The sequence below is a fragment of the Jaculus jaculus genome, chromosome 3 (assembly GCF_020740685.1).
Source record: "Jaculus jaculus isolate mJacJac1 chromosome 3, mJacJac1.mat.Y.cur, whole genome shotgun sequence".
NCBI lineage: Eukaryota > Metazoa > Chordata > Mammalia > Rodentia > Dipodidae > Jaculus > Jaculus jaculus.
In genome coordinates, this window is record NC_059104.1 from 63258878 (window position 1) to 63272801 (window position 13924).

At 37.8% G+C, this 13924-nt stretch overlaps 1 protein-coding gene and 1 pseudogene across 5 annotated transcripts in view; both read right to left on the reverse strand.

Annotated features, from left to right (window-relative positions):
• Window positions 1-13924, reverse strand: part of Enox1 (ecto-NOX disulfide-thiol exchanger 1) — a 674222-nt gene that overhangs the window by 557788 nt on the left and 102510 nt on the right. The gene's annotated exons all lie outside the window — the stretch shown is intronic.
• LOC123459420 lies at window positions 8559-12697 on the reverse strand (annotated as a pseudogene).

The window sequence follows — 13924 nt, forward strand, 5'->3', positions numbered from 1 at the left end:
CACAAGTCAAGCTCACCATTGCTTCCTCTTCTCAAGATACTTCCATCTCCCTGTCTACAGAACGAAGCTACTCACCAATTTCACTTGTCTTCCTGCACCATCCATCATTCTTCTTGGCAATCACTAACAGGTCTCTCCTCTGCTCCTGCTCTTTACCTCAGCCACTCCCACCAAAATCTGGTCCCTAATATACCTTATCTAAACTACTGTAGAAATGGCTAGTGATTTATTTGCTTATAGAATTTCTCTAAAATCCATTTTACTCATCTTTGATGGAAAGAAAAAAATCTACCTACAACACAAATCAGATGGGATCCTACCTCTACTTAAACACTAACAGTACTATCAAAGACTAAGTCGACATATATTATATGGCAGAGGGAACCCTCCAAAAGTCATGTGCCTTACTATGGCTACAACCTTATACTGTACCATTCATATTATTTATTAATTTACACACACACATACTGGCAAGTTCTTCTTTATGAGGTTTTGTTCCAAGACTCTGCATTCCTCATCATCAAATCCTACTTCTCCTTGACATCTTCCTGCACTCAAGTTTATCTATGATCACTTCAGGGGAGCAAGCCAGAAAACTTACTCTCATAATACTCCAAATTTTATGTAAATCTGAATAAATGTTAATACTTCTATATGATAATCTATTTTGTATTACTGAGTAATCAGGTGTTAATAGGACTAGGAAAAAGGAACAGAATTAGATTCAAAGACCAATGGAAATTTTTTGTATAATGAAAGTAGAAAAACAGTAGTTTCTAAAATAATGGTATTAGAGTAAGTATGTAGCAAAGCATAATTGATAATCCTTAAAAACTAAATGGTCTTAAGTAGTAAATCCTGCAATGTAAGCCATGTAAGATGTACCTACCAGTATAATACTGGCACATACTGCAACCAACTATTCTCTGATTGGATATGAGGCCTGTTCACTGACAGGGAACTCATGTTTGATACTGAGAAACAAATCAGAAGCCTATGGCTTGGAAGGCCATGGACCCCAGATGGAAGCTTCCACAATTCTTTGGCTAAAAGGAGAGGTTATGCCCTTCAAAAAGTCTTCTAGAGCCGGGCATGGTGGTGCACGCCTTTAATCCCAGCACTCAGGAGGCAGAGGTAGGAGAATCATTGTGAGTTCAAGGCCAACCTGAGAACACATAGTGAATTCCAGGTCAGCCTGAGCTAGAGTGAGACCCTATGTAGAAAAAAAAAAAAATCTTCTAAATATCTATATTTAACTCTTTTGGTAATGTTACTCTTACTCTTGGCTAGAGAATCTGCTTTTTACAGATGGTAGTCCATACCAGGGAGACACAAGATCCATTAGTAGGATAAAAAAGAAAGCCAACTTCCTAGCAAATGACAAGTCATCTCTATCATACCCACTAGAGCCCATGAAATAGTTCATAGAAAATGGCAATTTAAATATGAGTGCTGCTTTCAGAGCAAGCCTGATAGCCTCCTCTAGGGAGACAACAGTCAATACTGAGGAGATTCAAAACTCATCAAAGCAGAAAATTAGAGGCTTCCAAGAGCTCAATACTAATGGTGACATATAATATACCCACAAAGGCACAGGAAACATGGTGAAAGGGGGTTAGAATAGAATATAAGAGCCACAGGATGAGAAGATATGTTCTAAGGAATTGTCCCTTAAAAGAAACTGAATGGTACATTGATGAATGCACAGTGATTAGCAATAACTCCACTTGAAGGCCGTCAGTGGAATAGGGGTCAGAAAGTGGGGACATAAGATTATAACCTAATGGAAATATGACCAATTTGCGATATTTTCATATATTAAAGTTATCAAAATTTTTTATTAAAACTGTGTTCACCCCTAATTCTAAATAAATTAATTGTGTTAAATCATAGAACTAGAGAAAAAGTATAAAGGACAATTTCTATAATCTAGAGTAAATAAAGTCTTTTTTCCAATAATGTCTTTTAAAGTCAGAAACTACAAAAAATTGATTGATATTTTTAATTAATTAAACAGCTGTTCAATTGGGCGGATATCTAAGGGTAACTGAAAAGACAGTAATAAAATAGGAAAAATGCATTTTAACCACATTGCCTAGCACCTACTTTTAAGTTACTTGATAACATGGAAGAGGGCTAATATCTCTAGCACATAAAGAACTTGGGTGAAAAAAATTCAAAAAAATATATGATTCTCTTTTTAGGAAAAACAAAACAAATGATACAAACATGGCTGCAGTCAGGTTTGCATTGCTGGCAGAAGACATCTGACCACCATCAGCTTGTGGGAAAAAGGGTTTATTTTGGTTTACAGACTCAGGGGAAGCTCCATGATGGCATGAGCAGAAGGTGGACATCACCTCCTCCCCAACATCAGCTTGACAACAGCAACAGGAGAGTGTGCCAAACACTGGCTAGAGGAAGCTGGCTATAATACCCATAAGCCTGCTGCCAATAGTACACTATCTTCAAGAAATTTTAATGCCCAAATTGCTATCAGCAGGGAGCATAGCATTCAGAACACCTAAGTTTATGGAGGACACCTGAATCAAACTACCACATTCTACTCTGGCCTCCATAAAGTGATAACCATGCATGATGTAAAAGGTAATGCATTTAGTCCAACTTTAAAAGTCCCCATAGTTTTTAATCAATCCTAGTAGTGTTCAAACATCCTCATAGTCCAAGATCTTTTAACTGAGCCTAATATCAAAAAAATCCTCAAAAAACCCATAATGGCACAGAACAAACACTCACACTACAAAAGATGGCACTGGGCACAGTAAAGCAACCCACAGTCCATCCTCACAGCTCCCCAAGTCCTTCTATGAAGGTAGCATCACACCAATACCAAAACCAGACAGACATACAACAAGAAAAGAAAACTCTAGACCAATATATCTGCTGAATTCAGATGTAAAAATCATGAAAAAAAAAAAAACCTTGCAAACTGAATTCAACAACACATCAAAAACATTATCCACCTCAATCAATCAAGCTTTATCCTAGGTATGAAGGGATGTTCATCATACAATAATCGATTGGTCTAATACACAACACTAATCATAAATATAAGAACCATATGATAATTACAATTGATGCAGAGAAACCCATCAACAAAATACATCATCACTACATGATCAAACAACTGGAGAGATTGAATGGAGGGATGATATCTCCACCCAATGAAGGCTAAATACAAAGCACCTAAAGCCAAAACCAGACTTCATGGGAAAGACTCAGAAGTCCCCATTAAGATCAGGAACAAGACAGGGTGCTCACTCTCTCCACTGCTCATCAACATACTGTTAGAAGTACTAGCCCAAGCAATAAGACAGAATAAAGATATAAAAGGAATACAAATTAGAAAGGAAGATGTCAAACTAGCCCATTTGCAGAGGACATGATCCTGTATGTAAATAATCTAAAAGACTCTACCATAAAACTTCCTAAGGTGATAAATTCCTGTAGCAAAGTGGCAGAATACAAAATCAACACACAAAAATCAGTGTAAGTCCTGTATGCACAAGACAAACATCCAGGGAAAAAGTCAGTGGATGCTGCCCAATTTTCAATAGTCACATACACACAAAATTCAAATACCTTATAATAACAGCAGCCAATGATGTGAAAGACCTATATAATGAAAAAATAAAAACACACAAGAAAGAAATTAAGTAGAACATGAAAAAATGGAAGGAACTTCTATGTTCCTGGATAGGTAAAATTAATATTGTGAAAGTAGCAACTCTACCAAAAGCAATATACAGATTCAACACAATGCCAAGAAAAATCCCAGCATCACACTTCTTCACAGAGATAGAAAACACAATCCCAAAATTTATATGTAATGGCAGAAAGTCCTGGATACCTAAAAAATGTCCTTAGCAAAGAAAAAACTATGGAGGTATCAGCATACATGATCTAAAGCTATACTACAAAGCCACAGTAACAAAAAGAGCATGGTAACTGACATAAAAACAGACTTACAGACCAATGGAACAGAACTTTCATTCAAGTAACTATAGCTACTTGATCTTTGGGAAAGGAGCCACCAACAACATACACTGGAGAAAATACATCATCATCAACAAATAGTGCTAGACAAATTGGATAACTATATTAAAAAAAAAATTGAAACTAGACCTACTCCTCTTACCATGCACAAAAATCAGCTGCAAATGGATTAAAGACCATAGCATAAGACCTAAAACTCTCAAACTACTGGATTATAAAAGAAAATAGGGGAAACTTTCCATGACATAAGAGTGGGGAAAGACTTCCTGAATAATACACAAGTGCCCCAGGAAATTAAATAATTAATCAACCAGTAGGATCTCATGAAGCTAAAAAGTTTCTGTATAGCCAAACTTGTCATAAACAAAATCAACAGACTACCTACAGAATCAGAGAAATCATTACCACCTACACCACTGACAGACCTAACATCTAGAATCTACAAAGAGCTCAAAAAACTAAGCAATAAAAAAATTAAATAATTTAGTCAAAAATAGGACAGAGAAAGATGGGCATTGTGGAGCATGCCTTTAATCTCAGCACTCAGGAGACAGAGGTAGGAGGATCACCATGAGTTTGAGACCATCCTGAGACTACAGAGTGAATTCCAGGTCAGTCTGGCCTCAAGTGAAACCCTATCTTGAAAAACAAAAACAAAAAAAATTGGCAGAGAACTGAATAGGGAATTCTCAATGGAAGAAATACAAATGGCTAATACTCACTTAGGAATATGTTCAACATCCTTAAACATCAGGGAAATGTAAATAACGATGAGATTCTACCTTACTCCAGAAATGATGGAAAATGTTAAAAAATCAAATTACATTAAATGTTGGCAAGGATGTGTAAAAAAGAAACCTCATGCTAATGATGGGAGTGAAAACTTATACAACTATTATGGAAATCAATATGGAGACTCCTGAGAAAAAATGAAAATAGACCTACCAACTGACATAGCAATCCTTTCCTGGGCATCTACCATCTGCAGTATTATATTCTTCACTGCAGAAATATTGGCTCAATCATGTTTATAGCTGCTTAATTCTCAATAGCTAAGAACTATTAGATAATGAATGGATAATGAAGATGTAGTACATATACACAATGGAATTCTACTCAGCACTAAGAAAGAATAATATAATGAAATTTGTAGAAAAATGGGCAGACTTAGAAACAGATCATACTAAGTGAACAAGCACAAAAAGACAAGCACCGCATGTTCTCCCTCGTCTCTGGCTTCTAAACTGAAACAGCTTGAGTTGCAGGCATACCTGAGAAGGAAATCAAGAGTCAGATAGGAGGGATAGAAGGATTTTGGGGGAAGGAATGAGAAGGTGGGAAGAAATATAGACAAATCCAAATCCAAAATGAATTGGTACCATAGAAACCTTCCTCCTGGATAGCACACTAAAAGATATAACCTTGAGTAGCAGCATGTAATAATTCTCTGGTAGGAAGGCCCTGGAGAGGGAGGATCAAGCTAATCCTAAATCATTTGTCACTGGCTTATGACTACCAATACCAGAAATGTTGAACTGTTGATCAGAGAGGCCTACAAGGTCCCCAAAACAAGACAGACTTCTGTCAAAGCACTTGCTTAACTTCCCGAGGTAAAAGGCAAGACCCTATTCCTGAAGACACCACATGCTTCCAACACAGAATATCAAGAGATCCAGTTGAATCTGGAAAGAAATCAGTTTCCTGATGGTTAGCCTATATAGTACTGAAAAGCACTACATAAGTTTCTGGGAGAAAATGGCCAACAACATTGTGAGCAAGCATGGGACTCTGCACTATGAAAGCAACCAGCCTGTCAAGACATATTCATCTGTGCAATAGCGGTACACAGCCTAGGCAGTAATTCATGGCTTTCAGATTGGCTAAGAGATCTGCTTAGTGTAAAGTAACTCACAGCTTGAACCAGGATTATGGACTCCAATGAGAAGCCCCTACTAGTCTTTGGCCAAAAGTGAGACTATACCCATCAAAATCTTGCTAAATTAGCAGTGCTTATCCCCTATCCTGATCTCACTCCCCATTGAAGAATCTGTTTCTTCTTTTTCAGAAAGCAGTGAGAATCAAGGATATCCACTCTATTAACAAGACAAGGATATAAAACTAACTTCCTAGGACCCAGTGAAACAAGAGGAATTGGTGAGGTGGCAAAGAGTGCTTCCTCCATGGTGAGCCAGCAACCCTGTGCCAGGGTGATAGAGACAAACACTGAGGATACTAAAAATGTACCAGTGCAGAAATACAGAATCTGTGGAGAGCTCAACAGCAAAGTTCACTTAAAGCACACCCAGAAAGGCTCAGGGACTTTGGGGGAACAAGGGGCAGAAAAAATGTGAGAGACATGGAGGGGGTAGATATCCAGAGGCATTCTCCCCATCCTGCCAATGAATAACTGCTGCTCTCACAAGGCATAACATAAAACTCCATGGTAAACATCAGCAAACCCACTAATAAGAGCCCTCAATGGAATGAAGGTAGAGAGATGGTACCAACATGTGAGGTATCCATCCATACAAGGTTTCCACTTAGTATAAAAAGAAAAAAGAAAAAAAATTAAATACATAGCACTGATTCTCTGAAGAAAAAGAAATAAAAATGGAATTTAAGCAAGAGATTTAAATGTTGAAAAAAAAATAACAGAAAACATAAATGCAATAACCCTCCTAAAAGGATCCCAAGAAACCCTCACCAATGAAAAGGAAAACACAGAGGACAGAATTTCAGGATTCCACACATGTCAGAAGAATTCAACCAGGTTTCGAACACCACTGTCAAGTTCAAAAAATGTGCAAATAGAACATGAGGGAACTTTGGGATACCTTAAAAAGATCAAATATTCGGGACACAGGCATACAGGAAGGAAAAAAAATAAAAGTCAAAGGAATAAAGAATCTCTTCAACAAAATTATTGAAGATAAAATTTCTGAACATTACAAGAGGGAGACCAATCCAGGTACAGGAGGCACTCAGAATACCAAATAAGACACAGGACCAGAGAAGAGACACCCCACATCACATAATACTTAAATCACTAAACATAGCAAACAAAGAGAGAATACTGAAGTTGTAAGAGAAAAACAGCTCATCACATACAAAGGTAGGCCCATCAGAATTACCTCAGACTTCTCCATGGAAACACTAAAAGCTATAATAACTTGGAACAAAGTATTTCCAAAGCTAAATGACCATGTCTGCCAAACCAAACTACTGTACCCAGCACATCTTCATGATTAAAACACTGGAGAGACAAGGGATGAAGGGAAGATATATCAACATAATAAAGGCTATTTATAATGTACTTAAAGCCTAGATCATATTAAATGGGGAAAAATGCAAAGCATTTGCATTATGGTCTGGAACAAGACAGAGCTGCCACTCTCATCATTGCTTTTCTTTTTTTTTTTTAAGAGATTTATTCACACTTTATTTTATATATAAGTTCCTTCATTAGTGGAACAGAATTTCATAGTTTTCATAATTTTTTAGTTCAATGAGACTTTCACAGGATCACAGTCACAAAATTGGCACACTATATTAATAAAATCAAACAACTAGACAATGTATGTATCTTTATGTCAAATCTCAGCATGCACTATCCTTCACACATGATCTTGGAAGTATCTGCTGTGAGCTTACTAAAATATTAACCAGAGAAGGTCTGAGGTCACAAATGACAGTTTACAAAATAAAACCTCTTTTCCAATAGCTACTTGTTTTATAGAAAAATATTACAAATAAAATTAGTGCTATTCAAAGTGTTCATTTTGAAATCACATGATACACAGGTTCAAACCATTATTTTCCTCTCACATAGAGACACACACACTGTGAAGACTGTATTACTGATGAAATGTGCCTTACCCGACACTGCCCATTTAGTGATGTCATGTTGCACACTCTGTGGGCACAGTCAGAGTGAGTGGACTAAAACATCTGTAGTTAATGGGCACACTTATAATTTGTTCCTAGTTTGAGACTCAGAAAAAGTGTTTGAGAAACAGGACAAAATGTGTATTTTTGTCTTCCCTCCTGAAATTTGTCAAAACTTGTAAGTTTAAAACAGATTCTTCCCCCCACCCTTTTTGGTAGAAAGAAATAGCTAATTGCTTTTCACAGATGGAATCTTATTCAGATGTATTCAATTCTTTTTTCTTTTTTCAAGGTAGGGCCTCACATTAGCCCAGGCTGACCTAACAGTCACTCTGTAGTCAGGCTGGCCTTGAACTCACAGTGATCCTCCTACCTCTGCCTTCCAAGTGCTGGGTTTGAAGATGTATGCCACCACACCTGGCTATCTATTTATCTATCTATTTTTAGACAGGCTCTCATTCTATAGACCAAACTGGCCTGAAACTCACTATGTAGCTTACACTGGCCTAGAACTTGTTGCAATTCTGCTTCAGTCTCCAGAGTGCTGGCATGAGCCACCATGTCTTGCTTCGAGTTTTCATTTTTTTTCTGGAGGGTGGGAGGCTAACATTGGACAAACAGATGTTTCCAAGAGTACAGCTACAGTCAAACTGCCTTGGTTTCTCCTTTCACATGATTATATAAATTTTAAAGAAAAGAAGCCTCACAAGCTATGTACAGCAGCTTACACTCAGTGTTTCATTTTCACTTGATGTACAGTTAAAATTAATTCATGGCAAATGCTCGTCACATCATCTGTGTAGGCACATCAAAGCTCTGGAGCTTCACTGCAGGGGTGAGGTCTTCAGTGGGATCATGATTCTGGACTCCATCTCCTGAATAAGCAGGACTGTGTAGCATACCAATTCTTCCCAGCCGTGTTTGTGCCATGCTGCATTCCATATGTCTTCCCTGGTCTGCAGATCTTTGTAAGCCCAAAGATGGTGCACCATGTATAGCTGACCAATCTGAGAGAAGAACCCTCCCCCCACGGCGTCATTCCCATCCTATCTATAGTGGATTGCACGAGCCCAGTAATTTCCCCATTCAATCATGGTTCCTGGTCGGAGTTGGTAAGACCTGAGTTCATATATATTGGGTCCTGACCAAGGCACAGGCTCATTCTAGACACTGAATTCCAATAGCAGCGGATTCTTCCTAAAGAGAAGCATGTCGCTTCTTGCCTTATGGAAATTCACAAATTCCAAATTTTGTTGTATGCTTCTAGGCAATCCGGCTTAACATTGTGAAACTGTAATTTGTACAGAGTGCTTGTTTCCTCTTTGGCTAGGAGAATAGAGGGAGCATCTTTTCTTGGATCAAGTTTCCTGACAAATAAGGATTTTAACCAGCTGTCTTCCCAAGACCTCTTACTGAAGGTTATCAGTCTCTCTGTAGCCCCAGGCTAGCATCGGAACTCTTGGTGATCTTCCCTCATCATTGCTTTTCAACATGTTACTTGAAGCCTTAGCTCAAGCAATAAGACAAGAAACAAAAGGGATGCAAATTGGTAGGGAAGAATTCAAACTAGCCCTATTTGCAAATGGCATGATTCCATATATAAGTGATCTAAAATCCGCCACCAAAAATCTAAAGATAATAAAGACATTTTTTAATTTTTTTGTTTGTTAGTTTTTTGTTTTTCAAGGTAGGGTCTCACTCTAATTCAGGCTGACCTGGAATTCACTATGTCATATCCGGGTGGCCTCAAACTCATGGCAATCCTCCTATCTCTGCCTCCTGAGTGCTGGGATTAAAGGCATGCACCACCACGCCCAGTCCTGATAAAGTCTTGTGATAAAGTGACAGGATACAAAATCAATACACAAAATTCATTAGCCTTCATGCCAAAATAAATATATGGAAAAAGAGATAAGTGATGCTATCCCATTTTCAATAGCCACAAAAAATTAAATACTTTGGGATATTACTAATCAAGGAAAAGAAAGACATACAAAGAAAACATAAAATCACTGAAAAAGAAATAAAAGAGAATATGAAAAGATAGAGAGACCTCCCATGCTAATGGATTGGAAGAATTAATATTGCAAAAATTGCCATCCTACCAAAAGAATTATACAGATTCAATGTAGTTCCAATAAAAAATCCCGCAATATTCTTCACAGAGATAGGAAAAATAGTATCAAAATTCATATGGAAGAACAGAAAGGCCTCAGATAACCAAAAATATCCTCAGCAAAAAATACATCCAGAGGTATCACCAAATCTGTTTTTAAGCTATTCTAAAAGCCATAGTAACTGAGACAGCATGGTCCTGGCACAAACCAAACACATGGATCAATAAAATACAATAGAAGACCCACCTCGAATACCAAGCAACTACCTCATCATGGACAAAGGGGGCAAAAGTACACAATGGAGAAAGGACAGTATCTTTAACAACTGGTAATGGAGAAATTGGACAACTGCATGCAGAAGAATGAAATTAGATCCATTTCTCTCTCAGCACAAAAGTCCACTCCAAATGGATTAAGGACCTCAGTACCTGAAAACTATAAAATTCTAGAAAAAAAAAGGGGGGGGGGCTGGAGAGATGGCTTAGCGGTTAAGCGCTTGCCTGTGAAGCCTAAGGACCCCGGTTCGAGGCTCGGTTCCCCAGCTCCCACGTTAGCCAGATGCACAGGGGATGCACGCGTCTGGAGTTCATTTGCAGAGGCTAGAAGCCCTGGTGCGCCCATTCTCTCTCCCTCCCTCTATCTGTCTTTCTCTCTGTGTCTGTTGCTCTCAAATAAATAAATAAAATATTTTTAAAAAAATAGGAAGAACATGCCATGATATAGATGTAGAGAAAGATTTCCTGAATAAAACCCCAGTAGCACAGGAAACTAGATCAACACTCAACCACTAGGACCTCATAAAACTAAAAGCTACTACTTTACAGACAAGCAAACCATCAACAGAGTCAATAGATATCCCACAGAATGAGAGAACATTTTCATCAACTATACCTACAACAAAGATCCAATATCTAGAATCTACAAATAACACAAAAATACTAAACAATAAAAGACTCAAACAAGGGCTGGAGAGATGGCTTAATGGTTAAGGTACTTGCCTGAAAAGCCTAAAGACTTAGGTTCAACTCCCCAGTACCCATGTAAGCCAGATGCACATGGTGGTATATGCATCTGGAGTGAGTTCTTTTGCAGTAGATAGAGGTCCTGGAATACTCATTCTCTCTCTCACTCCACTAAGGATGGCATACATCATAAAAGTGAATAACAACAAATGCTGGAAAGACCTTGGGGAAAGAGTAGCCCTTACCCACTGCTAATGGGAGTATAAGCTTGTACAAGCACTATGGAAACCCATATGGAGACTCCTGCAAAAGCTGATCTACCACTTGGCCTAGCTATACCACTCCTGGCCATTTACCCTAAAGACTCCCTTCTTTACTACAGAGATACTTGCTCAATGATGTTGTTCAGCAGTGGATGCCATTGCCCATCAACTGATGAATGAATAATGAAGATGTGATATATATCCACAAAGAAATTCTACTCAGTAGTAAGGAAAAATGAAATAATGAAATTTGCAGGAACATGTATGGAGTTGAAAAATGTCATTGTAAGTGAGGTCACACAGGCACAGAAAGATAAACACCACATGTACTTTCTCACATGAGGTGCCTAAAAGGGATAAGTTGGAGATAAGTGCAAATGGTAGTTAGCACCAAAAATTTGGACATAAAACTAGGGTGAGACTAGTAGAGAGAAGAAATAGGGAAAGAGGAGTTACCTAATGGGTAAGGAAGGGACAAAATATCAGGAATGGGAGGGGCTGAGAGGGATGGGGATACGTAGGGTAGGCAGGAGGGAATTATACAAAAAACATGAATTGGTTCAATAAAAAACTCATTCTTACTAGCATTGTACATGATATAATTACATCATGTAAAGGAGGAGGGGAGACAGTCTGGACAGAAAGTGAAAAAAAAAAAAAAACTTAATTTTAAGACCACTGATTCTGGCTGATAAATCCAAGGACCAGAATTGGGTTGCCCTCCCCCACCACTGCCACAACAGTAAGCTGCTGGCCAGGAAGAACCATGAGGCCCCTAAGAAAATATAGGCCTTCAGAATACCTGATTATCTTCCAGAGAAAAAATGACCCTATTACTGAAGACATCGCAGGTTATGGTCACAGCACATTGAAATACCATGCTGAAACCAACATGGAAGATACCTCCCTGCTGGCTAACCCTCATTATGCTAGAGAGCTCTTTTAGAGCTGACAGAGGACAACAGTCACCAACAGCATGAATAAGCAGGGAGCCCAACATATTATTAAATAAACGAGCTGGATAAGAAGTTCACATTTGTATAATAGTGGCATGCAGCCTCTATAGGTAAACAACTGTTCTCTGATTTGGACACAAGGCCTGCTCAGTGACAGAGAACTCCTATCTGTTACTAAAAAACCAAGACAAGATCCCATGGTCTGGAAAGAGTGGGCTTTCCCATCAAAAATCGCTCAAACAACTTCAAATACCCCCTTTATCATAAGCTTCTCTCACTCTTGTTTAGGAAATCTGCTTTATTTTACAGATGGCAGTGAAAACAAAAGAGAGCCAAGATACATCAATAAGTCAAGAAGATAACTGATTTCCCACTATGAGACTTGCCACCTCTTCCACATCTGTTAGGGCCCAGGAGAACTGCTGTGGAAGCAGAGCCATGAATACTGCTCTTACTGCTAACCTAACAACCAGCTCCAAGGAGATGATGGTGGACATGGTCAATCAAACCCTATCAAAGCAGAAATCCAGAGTCTACAAAGCACTCAACACTAAATCAGACTGCCAACAGGCTTTCCATAGTTCAGGGAACATTGTATTGTGAAAGAGGGGACATAAAGATTGTAAGAGCCTTGAAGTGGGTAGGAATACACTGAGGCATATTCCCATGCTTAATTTCCATATGAACTGACTGAGACCTTCATGAACCCAGTGAATACCATAACCCTACTGAGGAGGGCCTCCAGGATAATGGGAGGCAGGGTGAGGGCAAAAAAGAGCATAGTTTGCTAATATATATATATAATTAAATGAAATGTTAAAAAAAGTAAACTGATATTATTTCTAAAAAATAGTTTTAACATATGAAAAATCATAACCCTGTATTTTCACTGTATCCTGGCAAACAAGCTAAATGTCTATTATCAACAGACAGCTGTTAAGTCAACTTAGTATCTCCTTTAACATTGTATCTAATTATGCTAACAATAATAACATGTACCCATCAAAGCCAATAATATACACGTATTTACAATTTACAAAGAAAGTCTTATATGTTATAATCTTTTCAAAATGTAACTTAAAAATAAAATAGATACAATTTTATATTAAAATAAGTATGCTTATATGCCTAGAAGAAAAAGCCAACAACAAGAACTCTTGGAAGGGAATTTACCAAGATGTAAAGTCATTATCTCCAAGAGGCAGAATATGAATTTATTCAAACCTTTTTCATACCTGATTGTTTTTATAAAGAGTTTGAATATATTTATAATAATAAATAAATGTCAACAATTGCTACTTCTTAAAGAGTATACAAAAGAAAAAGAAAATTGAGCTACTATTGAATGTCAGAAAGGGCTTCCATTAATTATACCAACCACAAACAAGGAACTCACAAAGTCCATCCCAAACAAGTTTCTCACATCCAATTTTAACAGCATGCCACAAGGCCATCTAAAATCCTGTCTGAATTAACACTATCAATTTCTTTCACTGACTCCTCATCTATAAGACAGTTGGCTACTATTCAGATTTTAAATAGATAAAACAAAAATGAACTAACTGGTTTTTCCATGACTACTCCATTTTATAATACAGGAGGAATCTTATCTCCTTCTCTTTTCCCATTCTGTTCTCATTTTTTCATCTTTAGGGGGAAAAAAATAGCAAAAAGTCAGAAGAACTTTAAGCCTTAAGAGTAAATCCATGAAGAGGTTACCAAGA